The 24,664-nt window shown below is 39.9% G+C and overlaps 1 protein-coding gene across 6 annotated transcripts in view; it reads left to right on the top strand.

Moving 5' to 3' along the window:
- The window catches only part of CNTN4 (contactin 4), a 643,980-nt gene that overhangs the window by 115,830 nt on the left and 503,486 nt on the right, over positions 1 to 24,664 (top strand). The window lies entirely within an intron of this gene.

The raw sequence follows: 24,664 nt of genomic DNA, 5'->3' as shown, positions 1-24,664 counted from the left end.
CACGAGTGTGTCTAAGCCTAACAATACTTTTTCATACTGTTCTGTTCATTGAAAGCTTCCCCTTGCAAAACTGTAGATGTGATAGGCATATTCTTTTCAGCCCTTGTGCTTTTCAACAGAGCATGTTCAACAAAGGAATAGCCTTCGTTTCTCACATAATGTAAAATGCCTGTCACTGTTAGTATAAGTAATATCCGTTATGATTTAAGAAGCTACTGTGTAGACATGTATCCTAGAGGAACAATCAGCATGACCACCTATTTGCTGCACTGCACCAGAAATCAGCACGCATGCTGCATTTTCCTGTCATTTTCATTTTGATCATGTAATTTTCAACATACACAATAGCAAGACCTATCAGTTTTATCTCTGTAAATTATGTTGCGCTTTCTTCTGACATAAGTTTCCTGTTTTAACCATCCACCCCCATGGCTCCTCTGCTGAGTGGCAATGTAACTCTCACACCTCCTGGGTGTGGTGTTCTGTCCCTTCTAGTGGCACCGAGACCCCTCAGAGATTAATGAGTCTGCTACAGCCTTAGCTAAGAGCTATGTGGCTTTTAGCTCATGCACTAGAGGCTCATGCATTTAGCTCCAGTGGTCTCAGGTTCGAACCCGCCTGCTGCTGAGCAACCTGCCAGTGTTACAAGTGGAGGATCATCCGGAATCAATCCTGGGATCTCTGGAGCTAAATGCATGAGCCTCGACTGCATGAGTTAAAAGCCACATGGCTCTGAGCTAAAGCTGTAGCACAGTCATTAATCTGAGGGGTCCCAGTGCAACTAGAGGGGACAGAACACCCCCTCTCCCCCAAGAAGGTGTGTGGGTTACAGCAGCACATGTTCAGGACCATACAAGTTAGCTTCCTGTTGAAGGAGGAATCAGTGAAGTGTAGCCTGGGTATTTTCTAAGTGGAACTCTCTCTTTATTTGCAAACGCACATCAATCCTGAAATAAGATGATGCAAGACAATCCCTTCTTCCAGGAATCTGAGCCCAACACCTGGGGATAACCCCATCTCAATAATTTACTCATCTTTCCATGAGAGGTGAAAGTTGGTAATTTTGTTTCACAGGAGTTGTGCAAACTTCCTTTAGTTTCAACTTTTATATATATAGGCACAACCATTATTATTGCACAGTTTACTCTCAAATACAAGTTTAAAGGGGAATTCCTGCCCCCAAACTCACAAACTGAAAGAAAAATTCAGAGCAAACTGGCTTATTTCACAGCTAAGCCATGTGAAACCAGAAATCTTTCCAAATTCCCTTGAATGTGGGCATAGGTATGCTCAAAACTGTGCCACTATATTTATGATACTGTCATACAGGACTGGGTGAAAATTTTGTGTAAATATTCTTTGAAAAAACAGTCTGAAAATGTAAAATATGTTGTTTTGGATATTCTGCGGTAACGTTTCATCGGAGAGGTAGTTTGGAGTCCTCGTATCCCCATTTGTTGTGGGTTGGGCTCTCCAGCTGGACTGCATCTCCCATGATGAATCATGCCCGTGGATTCCCATGAAGCATCATGTCTCCTCACAAAGAGGAGAGGCCACGGTGCATCATGGGTGGCAAAAGTACTGTGAAGGGGTGGGAGAGGGAATGGAAGCAGGAAACATCTGAACTACAATTCCCATAAGGCACTGTGGCATTAGCAAATCAAACAGTTTTGGTTTTGGACAATATTCAGTTTGTCCTCAAGTCACTGAAAAATTGAAACTTTATGCACGGGGGGAGTACATTTTCTGACCATCTCTGCTCTCTGACTCTTTACCGAACTATACCAAAATGGTTGATGTTAGATCACATCCTGAAAGCAAAACTTATAGAGAAAGATGCTACTGCAGCAACACAGCAACCTTGTGAGTTCTGCACATTAGTGCAGAGTACAATCGTGTGGGTTAAGGTGGACCAATGGCAGATTATGACTCTTTGAAAGAGGTTTTTAAACTTAGTGTTTATTCTCATAGAAATAATTGTCTCCTTTTTTTTTCCTTTCTGTGAATATTGTTACATTTTTTCCCTTGTAGTTTCATTTTCCAGTTTGAAAACAAGCATATGAGAAAACTATGAACCAGAAATTGGTGGTGGTATAAACCAGTTCTCTTGACACTGTTTAAATGGAATGTAACTCCACTGAATTAATTGTATTGCAGTAAGTGGTTGACTAGTCTGGATTTACAGCAGTGCAGATGAGATCAGAATCTGGCCCACTGCATGACATGTGGCAATGTTCTTTCTTTTATTTATGTTGTTACCCCATTAGAAAGTTGAAAGAAATAAGGAAAAAAAGTGTTACATGAATAAAACCTTAGGTAAATATTTAGTTGTTCACCACGTGGCCAATCCTTTCACAAGCAATAAGGCTGCTTTGCGATGGCCATATTAGATTTATAAACAAAAATAATCATCTTCTGTTTGTGTGGTTTTTGTAAATCATTTCCATTTTGAATAACCTAAAATGGAGCCAAGCTCTCAGGGTTTTTTTTTGTTTTTGTTTTGTTTTGAATTGTATGGAAGACCATAGCTTCATTATCTAACAATATATAGGCATTATCTCAATGTTCACCACCCAGGCGCCCGTGGTAGCTGCAGTGTCTCCCTGTGCTTGGGATATGAGACGCTCTGGTCTGCAATCACTGCAGAGTGGCAGACCTTTAGTTTATAATGGCTTAACCTGCAGTGCAGCAAGCCCTAAACTGAGAGAGAGAAAAATGGCTGGAATTTTCAAAGAAGAGAAGGGTACTGAATACTAAAAACAAAAACAAAAAACATCTCCTCCATTAAAATAGTATTAAGGGCTGATTGGAAATGATGAAAGAGAGGGAGTTCTAATTGCTGCCACTCTGTTCTTTACTCACCCTGTCCTGTCTGGCTATTCCAGCATTCATGAATCAGAAACCGTTTTAAGATTTAGCTACAATGGATTTAGTTAATAATGAATTGTCTGCTTTGATTTGAAATATGTTGCTCATGTCTTCTGAAATCAGCTTCTTAATATTATTTTGATATCTATTCTGTATTGGTTACTTCGCTGCATTATTTAACTGTATAATTGAAATAAAACATAAGAAAGAAAGTACTTTAAATTCTGCTTACACCGGAATTGTTAGAGGTTGTTTTTATTAAAGTGTTAGCAATTTCCTTAACATCATAGTACCTGTTAATGGCATTTTGTGTAATGAGAACTCTGCAGATTGCATCTTATTCTGACAATGGAAAACTTCATCACTTAGTGAGAATATTACGCAAGATCCTGGCAAGACAGGGACATCATAATTGCTTGGAAGTGAATTGTTATGTAAATATTTGTACTCTAATTCAAACCACATATAATGTGATGTTTTCAGAACACTCATGAAGTAATTTGTAGTATGGAAGGTATTGTGTATTTGCATTAGCATCCACTATGAAAGCTGCTAAATGCATGCAGTGCTACTTTCCAAATATAAACAAGTTTAGTTATATTCTCATTTGGTTTCAAATGCTGAAAGAACTGAGACCGCGACATGGTGAAATATGAGGCTATACATGTAAGTTCTAAAAAGGAAGTACAAGTTGATATCTATCTTGATGTGCAGCACACAGGGATTTCCCTAACATCTGCAGATTGGTACTCACAGACCTTAAACCTGACTCAGGAGTCATGAATATGTGTCAGCTGGTGCTGTAGAATATCCCCGCATACTCATGTACAGAGGTGGACCAAATCTATAGTTGACATTTGACTGCATTTTTCATGTCCAAGTATTCCTCTAAACTAGAGTGGGCAAAAAAGGTTGGGCCAAATTTTTTTCATGGAATAATGCGGATTCAGTTTGACAGAAACATTTCATGAACTTCTGTAAAATTTGCTGAATAGTTTTGGTTTAAAAAGAAAATCTGAAAAATTGATAATGGTGTGATTTCTCAATTCAAAATTCCTTTGTTTTGAATTTTATTTTTAAAGGGTTTAAAACACTGAAAGCGTTTTTGTAGTTGAACATTTTGTTCTATCCCAAACTAATTTGATTTTGACTTTTTTTTTAGTTTGCCTAAATATTTCAAACATTTTTTTTTTATTGTTTGGGTGGACCTGAAACAACTCCCCCCTCCCACACACATTTTTTTTGGTTTGACCAGAGAACTGAAAAATCAGTTGTTTGCAAAACTCTACTCTAAGCTTGTTTCTCAGTTTGTTTTGGTTTTGTATTTGACAGTGCCATGTGTTGCCATTTTCACTTATCCCCCCCAAGAGCACAGAGATCCAGCAAAACATTTAAGACATGCTTAATTTTATTTATATGAATGGGCCCAGTAACTCCAGTTACTTCACTATTGGGATACCCTTCTTTAAGGTCCATTCTTATGTTTATTGCCCCTTCATTCTGGAAGGGCTGCAGCCAGCACAAACTTTGATATACACAGTATTAAACTCATTGCAACTTGTCTAACAAACACAATGTGGGTTGGTTGCTTAGCCTGAGGATATCACCAAGGCAAAAAGAGGAACTACAAGACTGGGACAAGAAGAGCATAGGGAATGAGATGGAGAGTCAGAGGAAGTGAGTGCTGTGATTTAGATGCCTTTAATTTTTGGATAGGAAACGAGAGGCCTGAGCCTCAGCACCTATGGCCTAAAATGACCTTAAAGCTGTCCGGAAGAGGAGAATCCTCTGATGGCAAAGTGAGCTTGCGGGGATTGTCTAGGATGGAAAGTGGGTCTGACAGTTAAGAGGGAGAGAAACTGGAGTGTTGATTCCTCATTGGTGGAATGGTGACAAGGGTACATGCTGGAACAGAACATACCTGTGATCCCTCTACGTTGTGTAGGAGCTGGTTTGGGTCCTAAACTTCCCAAACACGGGATGAGGAATGTTAAAGGGGGTTTAGAGAACTGGAGGACTGAGCCCATTGCTTTATTTGTTTCACCAGCTAAAGAATGCAGCCTATCTGGACATCAAAGCGTGTTCACCAACAATGTATAGATTTTATTTTTCACTTTGAAGCTCTACAGGTAGTGGATGCCTCATTAGAATATCCAGTTCCTTCTTCCTTTAAAAAGGGTGGGACATACAGAAGAATCGTTCAGCTGCCTGGCCAAGCTTGTCGAATGGCTCAGAGGGGTGTAAAAGATTAGATTCAGGATAAACCTGCTCCTTTTGTAAGTCCGTGGAAGGGAGCAAGCACTTTGTCATGCTGGAGAGCTCCCAACACTTGAAACCCTCTAAATTGTTTTATTTGTTTTTTTTTTAAGAAGTGTAACTGCACAAATTTCACTGAAGTGTTGTGTATCTAAAAGGAACACACACACAAGTATATATGTGCAAGTTTGAGAACGTGCTGTTTTCAAGCCTCTGCTTACATGCTGATTTGAATGGCTGAATTATGAACTATTCAAAAATGAGGTTTTTAAATGGAAACTTCTGACTAAAGCTATGCTGTGAGGCAGTGCTCTGTCCATAGTATAATGTGATGTCAGTTCAAGTAATAAACAATATAATAAAGTGTGTTTCATATCTTGTCTAGCCAATAAGGTTAACATCATAACCGGCCTTTGAAGTTGAAAACACGCATTCCGCAGTGCTTGTAATTCTTTGGAAAGACAGCATGAATTTAATGTGTTTGTGATATTAATTTATCCATTTAGATCAAGATAAATCACACATGTAGGCACATGTCAGAGCACTTAGTCATGTGCATGTCACACTTGCTGAAGTAGCAAACTTCAAGTGTTTTGACTGGATTAACACTAATGTCTCCAGTGAAGTAGTAGGGGTTTCATTTAGCTTAGCATCAGTTTCTGTTAAGATCAGATATTTTTAATGTTTTTGTAACTTGAAGGACAGGTTGAGAATTCATCAAATTAAAACTACGTATACCGAGAAAAATCAATAGGTACATTTCTGCTCTAGGTAGTGCTCCTTACATGACAACCCTGTCAGGCAGAACACCAGAGGTTCCAATTGCTGGGTCTGTGTGTGTGTGTCTTTCTCCAGAAGTTTTATCGTGCCACCAGCTCATGTTACATTTGATCGCCAAAGCATTCCTTAACATTCTGAGGAGTGTAATTCTGTTCTGTTGGGCAGCCATAGTTTACAGTTGCTTTCAAGGCTGCATTCTATTTAATTTGTCAATTTTTCTCATACAGTGTAGCTGCTGTGAAAGAAATTGGAGCTGTTACACTGTGTGCTTTGATACACTTTGTAAAATGCAAGGTGGGAGACAGTAAACCAAACACAGCATGCCAGTAATTTCTTTAAAATTGCTGATGTTCCAGCAGTGTGATTCCATAGCCTAGTAAGCTGTCACTGCTTCCCCCCAAAAAGGATAGCACTGTTTAAATGTTTCCTTTTCATTTGCATTGACATTATGGTACTGTATATTAAATGAAATCCTGGGCTGCGGCTGGGAGGTTTCACACAATTTCTTGTCTCTAATGAGACAAGTCTGGTTTGTATGTGATAATACAAGTCAAATCCCAATTTATCTGAATGAAGAATGTTTATCCTTGGAAATAACTAAATAACTAAGTTCATTGATCTTTCTGTATTTTATGAACGTGTCTAGTAGTTGTGACACTTCTACATAAACAGAAAATACTCTATAGCAAAGTGATGGCTAATTCCAAGCTCTTTAGAATTTTCAAAGCATAGAATGGGAATTCTCTTCTTATTTTCAGGCAGAAAACTTTGATTCATGCTAGTAACAAGAGGCAACAGATCCACAACTGGTTTAAATGTTTATAGTGGCCAGTAAAATTGATAAAAATACACTGTATGTCAAGCTTGAAAGCATGTCAGATGTTTCCCAGTTGCTGGAGTCAAACAGTCCCTGATGGAGCAAGGTAGTGGCAGATTTGTCATATTGCCATTAACCATTTTGAAGCAAGGTGCATTGACATGTTATGTGAAAAATGTGAACAGTGCAAAGCAAGGATACAATAGCCTGCAACAGTCATTGACAATCTTGTCTGTCCCACAAGTAACCATGTTTGTATTTCTTGGGTTGGTCTGACCTAGCACATACATATTCACCCATAGTGTTTGCTGAATCCTCATATGTTGACATTGACATGAGATTCCATCATCAAATTGTCATACTCTGTGGAAGTCAGTGGAGCTACAACTACTTATAGGAGCTGTGGATCTGCCCCTAAGAATCAACAGGTAAACTCCAGAGCCAGGTGCCCTATTGTACTACCTGCTGACTCAGCTGTCTTTGGAACATGGGAAGACTATTTCTGGCATTGAAGAACTGAGGAGTTCCAGGTGGCTGGACTGATAAATCAACTCAGGTGAAAACAAACATGACTTGGGCCGCCATTTCTCTGTCTCCCTCTCCCCAGACAAGCTGAATCTTTTATAGCAAATTTGGAAAGTTAACTAGAAAATATACTGTGTAATATTGAGGAGAGTTAAAAGTCCTCTTTAATATCTACAGTATTTCAGACTGGTTACTTAGTTTGGTCTTTTGGGGTGGATCTTTTGTTAAGAAATTCTACTACAACCTATATTGTAAAAATAACAAGCCAAGATGTATTCGGCAGCAATGCTTTCCAAACTATATATTGTGGATTTGAATAATACAGAAAGAGGGCATGTGGAATGCACACTGTTGAAAGAAAAGTGAGTATGAGTTTCATCAGTCAGATCAAGAATCTATGGATATTTTCCTTATAAGACCACCCTTCAGAATTCATAGAGAGGAAATGCATAAGATTTCAGAGAAATGATAGTTGAACTTTTGAAATTTTACAGCCTCAAAGAAAGGGATGTTCAATTTTCTCTAGTTATTATGTTCAAATACATTTTCATGCTATACGGGTTTGGTTGTCTCCATTCTCTCATTCTCTGTCTCTGCATAGATAAAGGGACGGGGAAAAATCAGTTCACCACATCATGAGTGATTATAAATCTTCTATTACTAAAATTGTTGTATTCCAAGCAGAGCCACTGGAAGGTATATTCTGATAGTCTTCTAGAAACTATTTCCAACATGGACTCACATGGGGACATACTAAATCCGAGCCAGATCAGATAGTCCAAAATATGACAGATTGTATTTTCATACTGCTGCTTGTTAGAGAGTGCTGCTGTTGCTGATTCTGTGACACTGTATTGGCTTGTGAAATGTGGATGATGGTATTCTTTCCTCTTTAATTCCACTGTGACAGGGGCCCTGCGTGTCGAGCTGGGGGGCCCCCATCAGCCCAGTGCGGGGTTGATATACCCTATCACCCAGTCTTCGGGATTCCTGTTAAGCAGGCAATTTCAGTGAAGTGGTCCTGGCCCCCAGATGAGTCACTTAAACGAATAGTCCATGGGTCCCTGGGCGGGCAAAACAAACAGTCTGGAGCCCTGCAGTCTCCTGGCTGGGGCAGTCATTAGCACTTGGGGAATTACCTCCTGGGCAGGGCAAAGCAGCAATCAGGTTGCAGCTCCCAGGCAAGACAAAGCAAACAAACAGTCTGGAGCCTTGCAACCTGACTGGGGCAAGTGATAGCCCTTGGAGGAGGGGGTGGTAGGGGAATCCAGCCCCTCTCACTCCACCAGGTTCTGACCCAGGGCCCTATGAAGCCAGGGACTCCCAAGTTAAAGGTTTAGGCAGCAGTTTCCACTATATCCCCTGGGTCACTTCCTACTACAAGCTGTATCTCAGGTGTCTCCTTTGCTGGCAGCGATCTGGCATCCCTGTCAGTCTCTATAGTCAGCAAGTTATTCACAGTATACTCTGGGTTATCCACGGGCCTCTGGAGGAGCCCTCAGGACATGTTCTTCCTCCTCTGCAGCCAGCCCCGACTGAGCTGGACTGCCTCCTTTTATCTGGCTCCTCCACTTGGAGCATGTGCAGAAGGGAAAGAAGGCATGGTCTCCTGGGTCCATAATGATTGTTCTGTCCCCGTTGACCCAGTGCGGCATTGGAACAGCTCATTGCATCCACATGTTTAGTTTCTCTTCTGCTTTCTTCATTCATTTCTGCTTCTCTCCTAATCTTCTAAAAAGAGAAGTACAAAATTTGCACATTTCTATCATCCTATTTTATAGTTCACTATGAGGAACTTTCACCTTCATTGTCAATTAGTCTAAAAGTGTCTTGTATTCTGTATAGTAATCTAGGATTTAATAGAAAATGGTAAATTTTCTGTATGTTTGTTGTAACCATCCTCATTAATTCTATCCTACTTTGTAAGATACTTCAAAAACCCATAGGAGGTTGATCATTCTCTATGAAATTCTAGATTAATTTCTGTAGATCCTGGTTATAATTTTAAATTTCCAGACAGCCTACATAGTTTGATCCCAAATAATTCTAGAAGACTTTTCAATATGGAAATTTAAAGCATAGAATCAAATTTATTGAGGGGATTGTTTCTGATGTTACTGTTTGTATGTACATGTTTTTTTCTGTTTTTATCCCTGGTGCATTTTCTATTTGCCAACACAGAAGCATTGATCATGGAAAATGGAGTGTTTCACTTTGATAACACAGTTTCCAATCCATCTCATGTCAGGAATGATTACCACCCCTACCCCCGTCAAAGTTTACCATTTAATGGTTGTTCAGTGGTCTGTAGTTCTTAATTTACCGCCTAGCTGTATTTAAATCACCATAGCAATCATCACAACTGGCAGCAATTTGGCATCTTTACAGGCAGCCTCATAAAAGAGACCAATTAACGAATAATCCCTCAGAACAATTTTAATGCACCTAAAGATGATCCCTAGAGGGTTGCTTTGGTAGACCAGTGTGAGGAAATTTGCACTATACTACTGCACTATCTCTGGATATATAAGAAGACTTCAACCTCCAGGACTGTCATTCCAGCACCTTTCACAAGCACTATATTATCTTTTGAAAAGTGTATAAATGGAAAAAAGAAGGAACATTACATGGATGCTTGATGTTGAAGAACTCATTTCTAGGATAATGCATATTCTCAAAAGTTATCTTAAAGCAACAGTTGTCTCTCTAATGCTGTTGAATCCAAAGTCAGAATGCTTTTCTACCATATAAGTGAAAATGAGGCAACTTAAACCAGCCTGGAGGTTGGAGTAAATTCTGTACCCAAATCTGTGTGCATTATTTAGTGTATCTTTTATAGTCTTGGTTCCAAATTCAGGACTGATGGAAACAGATGCAACTCCTTTGAAGTTAATGGAATTGGACCAGGCCTGAATTTATATTATAATCTCTTGTTTATGATCTCTTTGTGAAACTTCCATATTGCAATTTCAGGTGACTATGCATCTGCCAGCAAATTGATGTGTATCCAGAGTTAGTTTCTTCTTGCTATTGACCTTCATAGCGTACCTTTATTGATATTGATAAGCTCAATGGTACATTAATTTTATACAAGTTATCAGTAACTGTTCCTTTTTAATTTACTATGGTAATATCTACTAGGGTATTATGCTCCTTGTGTAGCACTTTACTGCAGTAAATTATCCTAAAGCAATTATCAATATGAATTCAGAAATGTGTATAATGCTGTGTTCTAAAACCATTAATGCTGCTGCTCAGAACAAAAACACGAATCTATGGTTAGTTGGCTGTTTCTCTGGGATGTGATGAATATAGTCATCATAATGTTTGTTATCTTTTCACTGACTGGATAGGAACATCACATATGTGTTGGTCTGAAGGAACATTTTAATAAATGATATGAGTTTGTTCCCTATTCAAATATTACAAAAGCTATGTTGAAAACATTAAGGTGAAACACTGAAAAGTTAGGAATGTCAAAATTAAAGTCACCCATCAACCTTAATTCTGCCTCCCCTACACTTAGTGTATATTCATTACAACTACAATATACTCATTAATTATATGAAGACATGGTGTTTTCTCCACAAGTCTCCTGATCTCATCATCATCTGATCTCAGTCTTCTCCTCCACCCCAGGTTACTTGTTGAAGTCTCTTTGCCCAGCAAGTGTGGATGAAGGTGTTTATGCTTCAAGCCCTGTCTACACTAAAGAAATTTTGTCCAAATTTCTCAAAACAGCTAGGCTAGGTCACTTCTACAAGTGTTAACAACATTGAAGGTCTTAGGATATCTGGGCCACAGGCTGTGATTAAAATTTGGGGGACCTGACTCTATGTGCCCTATTCAAATATCTTCAGTAACCTATGATCAGTACATATGCCTAAAACTGTCAGTAACCTTTTATTTTAAGTCTGAAAATTCTTGCATTTATACTCAATTATATGTTTCAACTGGTTTTATTCACCTGATTAAAGAGCTAAAATCAAAGGAAAGTATGACTCAAAAGCTGAGGGCTGAGCAATGTACAGTATCACTGAAGCTTACAGTCATGAGTTACATGGTTCAGCTCCCTCTGCTGCTATATGGGTCAGGAATTGTAACTCTGACTGCACAGAGCTCAAAAGCCTCAGATTGATAAGCAGAGGCATTATTGGTCAAGGCAGCTCTTGCAAGAATCTTGAGTGATTTTTCAATATGCGCAAGTATACTCCCAAGGAATCAAATTGTCCCAATTTAATTTCATGAGCATGCATGCAACTCTGATTACTGCTTGATGAAATTCTGCTTGGTGGGTCAAAAACTTGCCATAGGAGGACTGTATAGGATGTAGCTCTACAGATTTCTAGGCTCTCTTTGCCTGTCTCATTGGAACAGTGTAGTCAGAAACTAACAAAGCCCTTTGAGAGAGATACATTGAGCCGGACTCATATCTCATATAGCTGTTAATCGGGTATAACACCATTGTCCAGAGAAGTACCTTGCAGGTATGTTGAAAAAAGTTTTCACATTTGGAAACAGTGAATGTACCAATGCAGTAAACAAGTATCTTAATTAAGGATAATGCTGTGTTACATCAGAAAACAGAGACTTTAGAAAATGTTAGGAAAGCCTCCAACGTCTACATATAAGATATGTCTTCAATGTCCAGGGGAAGGATCTTATTGGTGCATCACTGCGTCAGACCAGGCTCCATTAAAGTGAACGTGTTGCCATGTGGATGCTTGGACATGTTAATCTGTTTGCAAGGCTCGCCCCTAATTCTGAATTGCTTCTGTTTATATTCTTTGCAAGTATTTGATCTTCCCCTTCAGTTACCTAAAGATATGTCTACACTGCAATTTAAAAACTTGCTGCTGGCCCATGCCAGCTAACTTGGGATGGTAGGGCTTGGGAGAAGGGGCTGTTTAATAATGGTGTAGATGTTTGGACTTGGGCTGGAGTCTAGGCTGTAAGACCCTGAGAGGTGGGAGGTTCTTTTCTTATCTTTGGTTATGAATTAACTCATTATTAGAAGTAATAATGGTACTACAGTAGCATGAAGAATCTTTAAGTAACGTTAGAGCCTCGTGCTATGTACCATATGAACACATAGGATTACATCTACACCACGAGCTAGGGGTGTGATTCCCATGCTTGTGTACATGTATTCACTCTAGCTCTCCTAGAACTAGGGCAGTGGTTCTCAACCTGTTGCCTCTGAGCTGTTTGCAGCCCAGTCGCTACACTGCTGCAGCCCATGTGACATCTTCAGGGCCATACAGATAATATTGGATGTGGCCCACAATGGTAAATATGTTGAGCACCACTGAACTGGGAGGAGTATAAATAGCAGTGTAGCCATAGTAGCATGGGGATGCACGTGCAGCAAAGATATGGAGCGGAGAGTCTGCTTATAAAATTTGCAGATTACACCAAGATAGGAAGAGTTGCTAGCACTTTGTAGGACAGGATTAGAATTCAAAACTACCTTGACAAATTGGAGAATTGGGCTGAAATCAACCATGCAATTCAATGAAGACAAATGCAAAGTACTACACTTAGTGGGGAAAATCAGATGCACAACTACAAAATGGACAATAACTGGCTAGGCAGTAGTACTGCTGAAAAGGATCTGGGGGTTATAATGGATTAAAATGGAATAAGAGTTAACAGTGTTATGCAATTGTGAAAAAAGGTGATATTGTGGGGTATATTAACAGGAATGCTGTATGTAAGACATGGGAGGTAACTCTCCCATTTTACTTAGCACTGGTGAGGCCACAGCGGGAGTACTGTGTCCAATTCCGGGTTCCACACTTTAAGAAAGATGTGGAGAAATGGGAGAGGGTCCAGAGGAGAGCAACACACATGATCTATGAGGAAAAGTTTAAAAACTGGGCATGGTTAGTTTTGAGAAAAGAAGACTGAAAGTGGACCTGATAATTGTCTTCAAATATGGTAAGAGCTGTTATAAAGAGGACAGTGATCAATTATTCTCTGTATCCACTAGAGGTAGGACAAGAAGTAAAGGGCTTCATCTGCAGCAAGAAGATTTAGGCTAGATGCTAGGAAAAATCTTTCTAACAGTAAGGGTAATTAAGTTCCGGAATAAGCTTCCAAGGGAAGTTGTGGAATCCTGTCATTGGAGGTTTTTAAGAACAAGTTGGACAAACACCTCGGGGTGGTCTAAGTCTGCTTGTTCCTGCATCAATGCAGGGGACTAGATGACCTCTCAAGATCCCTTCCCACCCTATATTTCTATGATTCTATAATTAAGACACGTCAGACAAAGGGTGTGACACAGGAATCATTATCATTATTACTATTTTGCTGCTAGTGAACTAAAAGCACAAAGAGATTAAGTGACTTGCTCAAGGTCACACAGGAAGTCTATGGAAGAATTGGGACTTAATCCCCAATCTTCTGGGTCCTAATCCAGGGTTTTTACCACAAGACCATCATTTCCCTTTATTAATATTACAATTATTCTGAAATAGTTTTGTTTTTTTTTTAATCTTCTGCCTTTCATGGATTCTTTACTCTTCAAGGTGAAGCTCACTGAACAACATTGCATTCCAGTACCAAAAAAAAAGGACACTTTTTTTTTTGCAAGATGAGAAGTGTTTTAACTTCTAGGAATACAAACAATCATGTTGCTGGATGCAAAGAATTCATTGTAATAGCCCTTAGTTCACTGAATAGCCTGGTCTGTTTTATGTCATTTCTAAATCTAGATAATGTATTATGTGTCAGCTCTGAAAAGAACTCTGATTTTGATCAAGCTCAGACTTGCCTTGAAATGACCCTTCATATATAGCAGAAACATCATTCAGATAAGAGAAGTATTGAATCATCAAGTACAGAATAGTGGCCAACGTGGGTAATTTAGTCTGTGTGCTTTATTACCTGTGCAAATATTCAAGTTAGCTACTTCCTACGTGAGATGCAGGGCACGTACCTGCAGGAAATACTATGTTTCAAATTTCCAATATATTATTATATCACATCTCTTAAAGTGACATATTAATCAGCAGTGATGTGACACAAATTGGCATGATAGAACTAGAAAATGCAGAGTGACAGGTTTCCATTAGAGCTATGCCAAGGGTTCTGCACTGTTGGTGAAATCAGCAAAAATTCATTTTCTTCACTGGATTTGTGAAAAGCCAAAAGCTTGGCATTTTCTCCCTGTCTTTCCTTATGGGAAAAGCTGTTCCTTGCAGGCACAAAGCTTGTCTTTCTGGTTGATGGAGTAGCCAGTTGGCAGCCCAGCCTAAATAAAATGAAGCACCTTTTCCTAACAATTTTCATTCTCTCTCCACCAGCACCTCTAGTGTTTCCTGATTTGGGGCTAAGCTGTGCTTTGAAGGCACCACTTGTGTTAGGGATGGTGCAGAGATGAACCGGGAGTTCCTGTAGGCATTGTGTCTCAGGCAGCCACACAGCACCATTGCTCTTTGGCATGGTGAACTGTGCAGTCCCCTTTGTATGGGGCCACCTTCACTGACTGAAGCTAGGGTGATCGGGTGTCAGGTTGGGTGGGGCAGGGCCGGGGCCTCGGGAAGTGTCAGAGCTAGGGTGTTCGGTTTTGTGCAACTAGGAAGTCGGCAACCCTAACTGGAACAGAGGAGGTAAGAGATCGTGCCCCACTTCTTGCTTTTATTTGTGGGTTTTAGACCCCACAGCCAGAAATAGAGACCCCAGCTTCTTACACTCAGGGAACAGAAGGTCTGAGAGTATGTGGGTGCGCACGATGACGGATGGCTCTTTACATGCTGTCTCTCTCTCCTTCCTTTTGCACCCTTGCATGGCCAGGCCCAAATGAGTTATGAGGAAGACTCTGACTCCTTATAGGGTGAGTGGATTGTCCATAAACTAACCACAGTCCTTGGGTATAATCAGAAGGTTTGATATACACTCCCCTCCCCCCAATTCCAAATAAGTTCAGAGGAGAGCCACAGATGGGGGATGAAGCTCCCTGTCTTGTACTCTTTACAGGATTCTAAAAAGGAGTGGGGGAGAGGATCTCTATCAGGTTGAGTCTCCTAGGAGGATCTTTAAGATTTCACAAAGCACCTCTTAAGCCTATGGTGGAATGAAGCAAATTAATTCCTTCCCTCTTGCAGGCAGCAAAGGAAAAGAAAACCCAGAATATATTCATAGAATCATAGAATATCAGGGTTGGAAGGGACCTCAGGAGGTCATCTAGTCCAACCCCCGCTCAAAGCAGGACCAATTCCCAACTAAATCATCCCAGCCAGGGCTTTGTCAAGCCTGACCTCTAAGGAAGGAGATTCCACCACCTCCCTAGCTAACTCATTCTAGTGCTTCACCACTCTCTTGAGTGAAAAAGTTTGTCCTAATATCCAACTTAAACCTCCCCCATTGCAACTTGAGACCATTACTCTTTGTTCTGTCATCTACTACCACTGAGAACAGTCTAGATTCATCCTCTTTGGAACCCTCTTTCAGGTAGTTGAAGCCAGCTATCAAATCCCCCCTCATTTTTCTCTTCTGCAGACTAAACAATCCCAGTTCCCTCAGCCTCTCCTCATAAGTCATGTGCTCCAGCCCCCTAATCATTTTTTGTTGCCCTCTGCTGGACTCTTTCTAATTTTTCCACATCCTTCTTGTAGTGTGGGGCCCAAAACTGGACACAGTACTCCAGATGAGGCCGCACCAATGTCGAATAGAAGGGAATGATCACATCCCTCGATCTGCTTGCAATGCCCCTTCTTATACAGCCCAAAATGCCGTTAGCCTTCTTGGCAACAAGGGCACACTGTTGACTCATATCCAGCTTCTTGTCCACTGTAACCCCTAGGACCTTTTCTGCAGAACTGCTTCCTAGCCCTTTGGTCCCTAGTCTGTAACAGTGAATGGGATTCTTCCGTCCTAAGTGCAGGACTCTGCACTTGTCCTTGTTGAACCTCATCAGGTTTCTTTTGGCCCAGTCCTCTAATTTGTCTAGGTCTCTCTGTATTGTATCCCTACCCTCCAGCGTGTCTACCACTCCTCCCAGTTTAGTGTCATCTGCAAACTTACTGAGAGTGCAGTCACGCCATCCTCCAGATCATTAATGAAGATATTGAACAAAACCAGCCCCAGGACCAACCCTTGGACACTCCACTTGAAACCGGCTGCCAACTAGACCTGGAGCCGTTGATCACTACCCGCTGAGCCCGACAATCTAGCCAGCTTTCTATCCACCTTGTAGTCCAATCATCCAGCCCATACTTTTTTAACTTGCTGGCAAGAATACTGTGGGAGGCTGTATCAAAAGCTTTGCTAAAGTCAAGGAATAACACATCCGCTACTTTCCCCTCATCCACAGAGCCAGTTATCTCCTCATAGAAGGCAATTAGCTTAGTCAGGCATGACTTGCCCTTGGTGAATCCATGCTGACTGTTCCCGATCACTTTCCTCTCCTCTAAGTGCTTCAGAATTGATTCCTTGCGGACCTGCTCCATGATTTTTCCAGGGACTGAGGTGAGGCTGACTGGTCTGTAGTTCCCCGGATCCTCCTCCTTCCCTTTTTTTTGAAAGATGGGCAACTACAGTAGCCTTTTTCCAGTCATCAGGGACCTCCTCCATTTGCCATGAGTTTTCAAAGATAATGAATTTTTTTTGCAAAATAAACAGCAACCACAAACCACTTCTATCTGCCATACAAGATAATTCTGAGGTGATTCTTAGTTCATTGTCATATATAATTAATTTACTACTAATTACAGGTAATCTGCAGCCCCTTCGATATCATAAGAGAGTTAATGGCTCCAGGGCTATCCCTAGGGCAGTGCAGGGCCTGAGACATAGGTGCCGGGATGTGCTCCCCCTGGTTCCCCTCCAAGGCCCTGCTCCACTCCACCCCTTGCCCGCCCAGACTCACTCCCTCTCCTGAGCGTGCTGCACCCTCGCTCCTTTCCCCTAACCCCCCAGCATCTCCAGACGCAGCAAAGAAGCTGATTGACAGTAGGCACTGGGAGGGAGGGGGAAGTGCTGATTGGCTGTGCCCACTGGCAGGCAGGAGGCGCTGGAGGGAGGTGGAGGTTGATAGGGGGGTTTCTCCTTGCCCCACCTCACCCACTCATCCACTGCCTCACCTCCCTGCCCACCTCCTCGTGAAGCGCGGGGCCCGCCAAAGCGTGGGGTCTGGAGTCGTAACCTCGATATGCCGTACTCTAAATGACTTAAACGGTCGCCTGGCCAGAATCTAAGTAAATAAAAATATTTTGAGAGGAAAATATTTATAGACAACCCCTCCCCCCATTCATTAGTACTGAAGAAGGAACCTGTTTGGGGTAGTCAGTTCTGCTGATATAAATTTCTTGCTTGTGCCTCAAAAGACTGTAGCACCTGCCTGCAACTCAGCTAATCATAGAATCATAGGACTGGAAGGGACCTCAAAAGGTCATCTAGTCCAGTCCCCTGCACTCATGGCAGGACTTAGTATTATCTAGACCATTCCTGACAGGTATTTGTCTAACCTGCTCTTAATGTCCAACCTAAACCTCCTTGCTGCAAATTAAGCCCATTGCTTCTTGTCCTATCCTCAGAGGTTAAGAGGTTAAGAAAAACAATTCTCCCTCCTCCTTGTAACAACCTTTTATGTACTTGAAAACTGTTATGTCCCCTAATGGGAAATTTGACTTCAGTGAGAAACAGAAGGTGCTTAAATAAACAATTAAGTAGTGTCTTTCTTTCTATGCATTTGTTCTTCTCTCAGTCATCATAGTATCTGACCACCTCAAACCATAATGAGTTTATCAGCACAACACAACACCCCTATGATTCAGGGGGCTATTAATTTCTCCATCCCAAAGAAAGAGAAATGAGACCGAGAGATTAAGCAACTAGCATAAAGTCTTATAGAAAGTTGATGACAACAGATCTCCTGAGACCTACTCCAGTACTTTTGCCACAGGACCATCTAATTAATCTTGAGGTGCACATGCATTCTCACTCTCTGGACATACAGTTTGTCCAACAGTCAGTTATTTCACTGAAGAGTTTCCAAGGGTTAGAACATGTAAGAACATAGCATAGTTTAGTTATAAAACTTCTTGGAATAATGAATAGTTTGAAGTGGCATGACTGGCTGGGTCACGTCGACAGCTGGCTATGTGAAGTGAGCATTGCAGGTAAAACTGCTGCTCAGTAGTTTAAACTGCCAGCTTCATGGTCACAGACAATAAATACCCATTTTCTTTTCTGTAATGAGTTTTTATGCAACAGTGTGAAAACTCCAGGGACTCTTGTTATCAAGAGAGAATCATATTCTGGCAGTGGCACTTATCATATCCAGTAAATGTCCCAAGGATGTGATTATCTCCTGGTAACTCTGTAGCCTATATGCTTTGTTGTTACAATGGAGAAAGTATCTGTAATCTTCGTATGTAGTTCATATTATTCATTGTAATAATGATAAAGGAGTAAGTGACCATTTACTTGTTAGTGTCAGGCTTTGTGATTAGAAGCCCAAACATATTAAATTTGTTAATGCAGAAAAGTAAATGCATTTAAATATAATCTCTTTCCTGGTCTTATTTCAGTAACTCTGTGTCCATATGGTTTTAACCAAGCAAAATTAATAGGAATTCTGGAAACAAATTGATATTTTAATATCTGTATGACCTTTTCTTCCCACAGCAAATTCAGATCGGTTCTCAAATACCTATATAGGAAGCAACTGAAATTTCTGAGGCTTCCCACAATTAATCAGGTGACAATAGAGTGTCTTAACAAGATTAAATATACACAAAATAATGTACCTAAGAGTGGGAGAAAGACATTTTGAAACTGTATTGATGTCTTTGTGAAAAGTAACGTGGACTGAGAATGGATAGGTTACTGGGCTGAAAGTGGGCAGACCAGAGTTTTATTCTAGCCTCTGTCATTGCTGATTTTTTTGTGACCTTGGGGAAATGACTTTACTTCTCTCTGCCTTAGTTTTCCCATCTGTTAAATGAGGATAATGATATTAGGCTAACTTTGTGCAGGTCTGTGACAAAAAGTAATGCAGTATATACTTATACGTTATATTTAAGACTGGAGACCAGCAGTATATTTTTAGGCAGCAGACACATAGCCTGTGTTTGTTCTCAAATAATTTCCACCCCCAAAGAGATTATTATAATTGAGGTTCTGATAATCCTGCGCAGTTTGATCATATGGAATTCACAGCCGGTTGCGGCAGTGAGCTCAGATCCATCCCCTTGTGCGCAGCAGCTAGGGAATCCATGGATGTTTCTTAGCTTCCAGGTAGTGGATGGGATGCCACATAAACTTGACTACATGGTTCCTGGAACTGCCTATTTCCCATATATGTGCCTGTGCTCACTGCAGCAGTCGCAGGCTGCATGAGCAAGAGTCTTTCTGCTGCTGTGGAGGGTAATCCCTGCGCATCATCCCTTGAAGGCTATCTAAGGATTGAGGCTCAATGGTACTTACTTTTCCCTCTTCTTTCCTCTCCCCTCACTGAAGAATTTATCGAGGCAACTGATTGGCTCTCCCTGAAGACCTCAAGTAGCTTCATCCCACCAGCCTCAAGTTGGAGCAAGGAGGCAGTTCAGGCGAGAGGCTGCCCATAGGTAACAAAGTTAAGGTCTTGAGGCCTTCAGAAAAGGAATAAAATGGAGGAGGAGGGATGGGCTGTGTAAACAGCACTAGCTGAGGTTCATTGCTTGCTTGTAAACCTGGGTTAATATTTCAGGTTGCAGTCAAACTCTAGTCTAAATAACCTCTGAAACTTAAGCACAACAGAATCTTTCCCTGATCAGGGTAAAATCAATAGAGGGGCTACCTAGCTGCATTATAGAAGATAATAGAGAACTAGATACTTCCATACTTTTTAAAGACTACCTATAGAATTCTATAGGTGGATGTAATTGACTATGATGTTATACTGTATGGTTTAAAATCTATAGAAAGGTTATCATTTTCTATTAAATTCTTACAGAAATGTTCTGCTTTTCATCACTCATGTTCCTCTCCTCTTTTGGAGACTCCTGCTGCTTTCCCTGCAGTCCTTTCCCCGTCTCTTTCTCTTTTTTAAAAAAAAGGCAAGAAATCCTCTACTATTCCACCCCTTCAGGGATTTTCTGGTACTAACAATCATTCACTACATTTGTTAAAGGGACTTCACCTAAAAAAAAAAAATTGCTACTTGAAGCAGAAAATATGTACCCTTTGGGAATTCTTAATGGGTGCACTTAGGGGTAAATCCTGCAGCAAAGATTAGCAGAGATGCTGTCTAGTACACTCTCTGCCATAGACATCTTGCCAACCAGGGAGGATCCCACAGGGCAGTCTTGGGGATTATACAGCGTAGCATGTTTTTATGCTACTTTGAACACAAGCAGCATGTATCCTTAACTAGTTCTTGCTGTTGATAGGAGTATATGCATTAATCAGCCAATGCCTGGAGAGCCTCTTCTCACCCAACTGCATACAACCTCTGCTTGTCCTGCCTCCTTCAAGCATTAGAGATGGATCCTGCCCTGTTACTGCATGCATGAGGGTGAAGATGAATGTGTTTGGAAAGGGCAGAGGTTTAGTCCATAAGTACAAGTTATACTCTGAAGTCATATTCTGAAAATACTGTCATCTTTTGGGCTATTCAAAACAAGATTTTCAATGTGCAACCCTTGTTGCAGTTTTATCTATAATGTTCTTACCAAAAAAAAAAAGGGGGAAAAAAGGGTAAAAAAAGTAGGGGGAAACCTACACCTCATTCAGTCTATTACATTAATCGGCAAAAAAAAAAAAAATAGAAAGGGAAATTTTTTTAAATTGGTTTTAGAAAAATGAAATGAAACAAATTTCAACTGGAAAGCTTATTTTCGGTTTCATCTTGAAATTTCCCAGAAAAAAAATTCTTCAAAATATCCTCCTCCAGCAATATTCTCCCAATGTTTTTGACAGGAAAATGTTTTGGTCAGAAATTTTCAACCAGATCTAAAGATAGTTCTTTTGATGTCAGGATTTCAGAACTGATGCTCAAGTGTCTAAATCCCATGGTTTTATTTTGCATAACTCAAATGCCATTTGAATTTCACTTAAGTGTTTGAAGAATGAGTGTTTGTGTGCAAAATTTTTATCCAGTTATTATAATGCAAAGCTTAACAGATTCTTAACAATAGAAGACCTGTAACACTTGAGTAGCTAACAAATTACATTTGGAAATATCTTTAGGAAACAAGAAGACTAGATGTCACTGGAAGACTGTGATTAGTGCAGACCCTTTAGCTAATGCCTGATGAAAAATGTTGATTCATTACTTTTAATCAAATTACTCCATTGGAGGTATAAATGTTACTATGTTTTCTTTCTTACTATATTTTTTCATTGTTTAAAAATTCTGTTTATCTTGTATAGTCCTTTTTATCTTCTCCAAAAAGCACTTACATCACCGGTTTAGAACCACTTTTGCAGCCATTACGTTTAGTGGGGCACTTTTTTAACCACATTTCTGAGGCACGTCTGCTAACCAAACTCGTGGGCTTCGAGAGCTCCACTTGGCCACTAGGAATGCTGTTGTTTGGCTTGGTGAATATGCAAATACTAACTAAATAAATAAACCACTTGGGGCCAAATTCTGTTTTTGGTTTCTCTGGTGTAAATCTGGTGGAACTGCACTGAAACCTGGAATTACTTCAGATTTAGTGCATTAATTTAAAGGAGAGCAGAATTTCCCCCAGCGCCTTTACCCTGGCCTGTTTATCATGTGCAATGTATATATCAGAATATATTTCATATGTATGGAACTAGATTGGATGTACAATTTTCACAGATTACATAAATGTAGTTGCCTGTAAAACTCAGCTGCAGCCAAGAAAAGATGAAGCTCTAAAGTAATAGAGGGAAAATATCTTTACACATGGGCTAATTACCATGTGGAATGGATTAGAAAAGACACAACAAAACCTGCAACAAGGAAGATATTTAAAAAGGAATTAGACATGCACTTTAAAAGAAAAAGACATTACAGGGTATTAACATTAGTAATATAGGTAGATGGGTCAGCGTGAGCTGTCAGTCCTCTTTACTCCCACTACATGACATAGTTTTAATCCAATATAAGACTCGTCCATACTGTTTTGATCTGGATCCAAAATCATATTTTCCTATAAGTTTCAGGTGTTCAGTTATACAGGGTTTTGACTGCGACCAATCTCTGGTTGCAGATATAGACTTGTGCATATCAATAATAGAATCATGCAAGATCCGTGAGCTCAGAGTGTCAATGTTTTCATTCCTTTGAACAATGCCCATGCGCTTGCATGCTTGTGAAACAGAAGTGACCTCCCATGTCCAGTTAAATATGCCTTTGGGATGGCGCATATATGTATTCCATTTGTGTTGTGTTTTCTAAGTTAAATATGGCTAGCTTGAAGTTAATCATTTTTTTGTCATTTGCCACAGGGCCCACCTTGAAGGGCTCCCTGTGTGGTAAACAAGGGCTAATTGTAGGTAATATTATAACCTATGCAGGTTTACATGAAGGGCCAAATTCTGCTGCCCTTACTCATGCTAAACTTCTGTTGAAGATAGTCTATCAGTCTACATCTGTATCCACCTATTTATCTTAGAATATATATTGTGTTTATGACTCAGAGCTCAGTATGACAAAGACCAGAAACACTGAGTACAAATATCCTTTGCAGAGAGCTTCTAAATTAAAAATGCAGTGAAACACATAATTGCTGGGGTTTGCTGAATTTATTTCATTGTTAATTTAAATACTATTTCCCTTTAAAATCTTAATGTCAGCCACTCACTTTATTATAAGTATGAAAAATACTGCAAACACTGCAGAACAAGTGAAGACTGAAAATATTGTGCTTAGGTACATACAGGCATAGTGAACCTGGGGGATTTAATGGCACTGCCATGGAATTTGTCATGAACTTATATTTAATATTTTTTAAAAAATACATAGCACTAAAATCTGGTAATGTAGTTTATTCTTTAGACTTCTTTCAGTATGCAGCACTTCCATTAACAATTGTAACTCCATGGTACACAACCAACAATAGAATCTTAGTTCAGAGGCAGGCCCACAAGTGGAAAATATTCACATTATACACATAACATGCTTAGTTATCAGATAGGAAAATGTCATCCACTTTCTCTTTGGGCCTTTACACAGAGTAAGGCAGAATTTGTTTCCTATGAGAGACTACATCTCTGATAACATTATTATACTTGGTAGTGATATGACAGGGATCATAAGGTGAAAAATAGACTGACTGACACAAAGTACCATACTGAGTATGTTTGTACTGTACTTGAAATACAGCATCTGTACTAACTTGTTTCTAGAGAGGATGGCAGCAAAACTTGGTAATTGTGTGAAACAAAAGCCAGTTGGTACCCTGTAAAAAAGGTGTTTCAACATGAAGAAGACTCAAATGCCCAACAGGACTTTACATGGTAGGAGGTCTTAGCAACAAAACCAGACTGACCATCCATTTAACTGGGGCCTAAAAGATCAAAGTTTTAAGGCTTTGTCAGGGATAAACAAAGAGTATGACTTGGTTCATTTAGTAAAGTAATTCATGAAGAGAAGCTTTGGAGATAATGTTTGTGCTCCTGATTTCTGGATGTCAGCTCAAAACCATTTTTCTCTTGATAAAAGATGTAGACATCTTAGAAAGTGAGATTAGATTCTAGACGCACGTGAAAGAGACAGATGCGGTGAAAAAGCACTATTAAATCTGCCTAGACATTTAGAAAAAAAAATGTTAATGGAAAAACATGCCCTTTCATTGGCAGAAAGTGGGTCTTACTTAATATGCAATGCATCAGAAGTCATCTGTTGCAGTTACAGCAGATAAAGAAGATACTGCACAGTTATTGAAAAGATTTATGTTACGAGTAAATGAGACCTTGTTATTTTAAGCCTCAGTTCCATTATTGATTGTAACAACCTTCTAATAAATCAGGTAAAAGCCTGTATTTAAATTTCAAAGACTGCAAATTCCTTTTGTACCATAATTTCTGTGTGGCATGCATCTTTTAATGAATGTTAAAAGGATATTGTTCCTCAGATAATAGCCACTTATTCATAATTGTCCAAGTAATTCCATTGTAAGTTTGGCATATCAAGTGTTGGATGAACGTGCATTTACCAGTTGTCAACATATTGTGATGTTTTCCTGATGCCTTAAAATATGTCCTTTGTCTACACTCCTGCTATATAGAAATCCAAATCAAAATTTCATTGTTATTATTTCTGTTTCCATTTCTATGGCATTGGCACTCATTATAAATATTTCTAAACAATGGAGTCAATTTCTCTGCCACAAATTCCCAATGTATACTTCCCCAACCTCTCATAAGGAATTTTTCCCCAATTAAGTTCTCCAGTCAAACACTTGAGCAGCTTGGTTATTTGTCTATGCATCTTGAATAAGACCTATATAAGAGTATGTG

The sequence above is a fragment of the Gopherus evgoodei genome, chromosome 7 (genome assembly GCF_007399415.2).
Source record: "Gopherus evgoodei ecotype Sinaloan lineage chromosome 7, rGopEvg1_v1.p, whole genome shotgun sequence".
NCBI lineage: Eukaryota > Metazoa > Chordata > Testudines > Testudinidae > Gopherus > Gopherus evgoodei.
Note: the sequence above shows the minus strand (reverse complement) of the source record. Positions and strands in the feature narration are given on the sequence as shown.